The following is a 2,251-nucleotide window of genomic DNA, read 5'->3' as shown; positions in this document are numbered from 1 at the left end:
TGGGATAGACATGAAGGAACCTCGTGGGTGTCTGTCTTAGTCTGGGAAAAACACGAAGGAACCTCGTGGGTGTCTGTCTTAGTCTGGGATAGACACAAAGTTTCAAGGACGGCGAGGCAAATGCACATGTGTCTTGTGTGAGGATAGTTGAAGAAGCCAGTGTTGCTAGAGGGGAGCAGCAGAATTACACTTGCCTATGCGGGCTCTGTCTAAAGGTGTTCTAGAATATCACCTCATTTTGTTTCCATAATAATCTGATGAGTCAGCTTCTATGATGGTAGGGACATAGAGGATTGAAAAAGAAGGGGTCGGGAAGAGCGAAACAGGAGCCTTCTCATTTCTGGTTGGGTCCTACCAAAGTAGGAGGAGCAATGAGCCCCATCACTTCTCTACTGAAGTATTTTATCGCCATATATTAATTATTCATAATGGGTTTCTTTATATCTTTATACATGTACATTTTGATCTTATTTACCCCCTCACTCTTTCTTAATCCCTCTTACAGTGCTAGCCTCCTTCTCAGTAAGGTCTCTTCTATGAGGTCCCCTTGTGTGTGTGTGTGTGTGTGTGTGTGTGTGTGTGTGTGTGTGTGTATGTGGTATGTATCCAGTAAGTTTTATTTGGGTTGTTTACAAGATCACAGGTGAGGGTTCTTTTAAAACAATATTTTTTATTTATGCATATGTATGTAAGCCTGTGTGAGGTTATGTGTACCATATATGTGCATATGCCCACAGAAGACACAGGGCGCCTGATTTCCAGGAACTGGAGTTACGGGCAGCTGTGAGCAGCCTGATGTGACTGCTGGTAACCGAACCTGGGTTTTCCAAAAAAAACAAAAACAAAAACAAAACAAAACAAACCAGTTAAGTGCAAGTGCTCTTACTGCTGAGCCTTTGCTCAGGCCCTGGTTAAAGAAGCATGGGAACCTTACCTGCAGCTATACTAATGAAGAAAATGCCCTCATCAACGATTAACTTTACACACATATTCAAAGAGGAGGGGGCCCATGAGTTCCCCCCTTTCCATAATAAGGTATTAATGCCCAATCATGCCTCCAACCTATCTTATAAGGTCATTAATCTCATTCATAAGGACAGAGCTCCTAGGAACCAATTGATTTCCCGTCTTACTGCACTATATGAGAAAACACGTTTCATTTCATTTACAACATTTGTAGTTTATTGATCTTGACAAGCTAAGCACACCAGGCCTAAGTACAAGTTGACTCTGGCTTCCGTCAAGTTTCCAGCAGGGTGGGAAGAGAATTCTTTTGAAGTTAAGTGCACTTATGTAGCAAGAGAGGAGTGAGTTTGGTTCTCCTAGAAACTTCCTGCCCAAGACCACAAACAGTTTAGCTATGATCATTTGGAGACTGCCTTCACTTCTCTGTTTGTTGGAGTGGAAGGAACCCCGGTCCCAGGCATGCGAACTCTGTATGTCAATGGGAATGCTGTGTCTATGCTCACACTACTTTGTAGAAGCTGTTTTACAAATTTCAAATCAGCGAGGAAGCAGTGGTTACATTTTCTTTTCCTTTACAGTTTCATTTCTCTATATGACATCCACCCAATACCCATTTCACTAACTGTGCAGAAATTCAAACAATAAAGCATCCTTTTCTCTCTGAAATTTCAACTCTGCCCCCATAGTAGGATCCTATTTCCTTGTAATGCCTTTACAGTGGCTTTTCCTTTACTTGAGATATAGAGGTTCATAAAGCAGTACACCCGATTATCACCAGGCACATCTGACTCAAAGCTTGATCTAGAGCTGAAAGCTGTGTTGGATTCTGAAGAGAGAGGGGGAATAGAGCACATAACTAGAGCATGCTGGTGGATAGACAAGTCGGTAAACTCCCCTTTGGCAAGCTGTATGATCATGATCAGGCTGAAGAACTTACAGAGATTCTGTTTTCGCCACATGGAAATAAGAACATCAAACCAGACTCTGAGCTTCCCAGGATATACAAATAGGTAGATTCCATTTTCCTGTCAAGTCTTCTCAAGCCCAGCAGTCTGCTAGTAAGGTTGCCAAAGTGGTGGCCATGTTCAGTTCATGTCCTTTCCCTGGATCAACTTTTCCTTCGAGAAGTTTAATTTTAGTTTAAAAAGCTAAGGGAATTAGCATCTAATTGTAAGAAGTATACAAGAAAAATTGTATAAACAATCAGGACTCTTTTTTTTCAGCAGAATTTTTTAAATTTATTTATTTATTAAAGATTTCTGTCTCTTCCCCGCCACCGCCTCCC

This window comes from Microtus ochrogaster, chromosome 2 (assembly GCF_000317375.1).
Source record: "Microtus ochrogaster isolate Prairie Vole_2 chromosome 2, MicOch1.0, whole genome shotgun sequence".
NCBI lineage: Eukaryota > Metazoa > Chordata > Mammalia > Rodentia > Cricetidae > Microtus > Microtus ochrogaster.
This window is presented reverse-complemented; position numbering follows the sequence as displayed.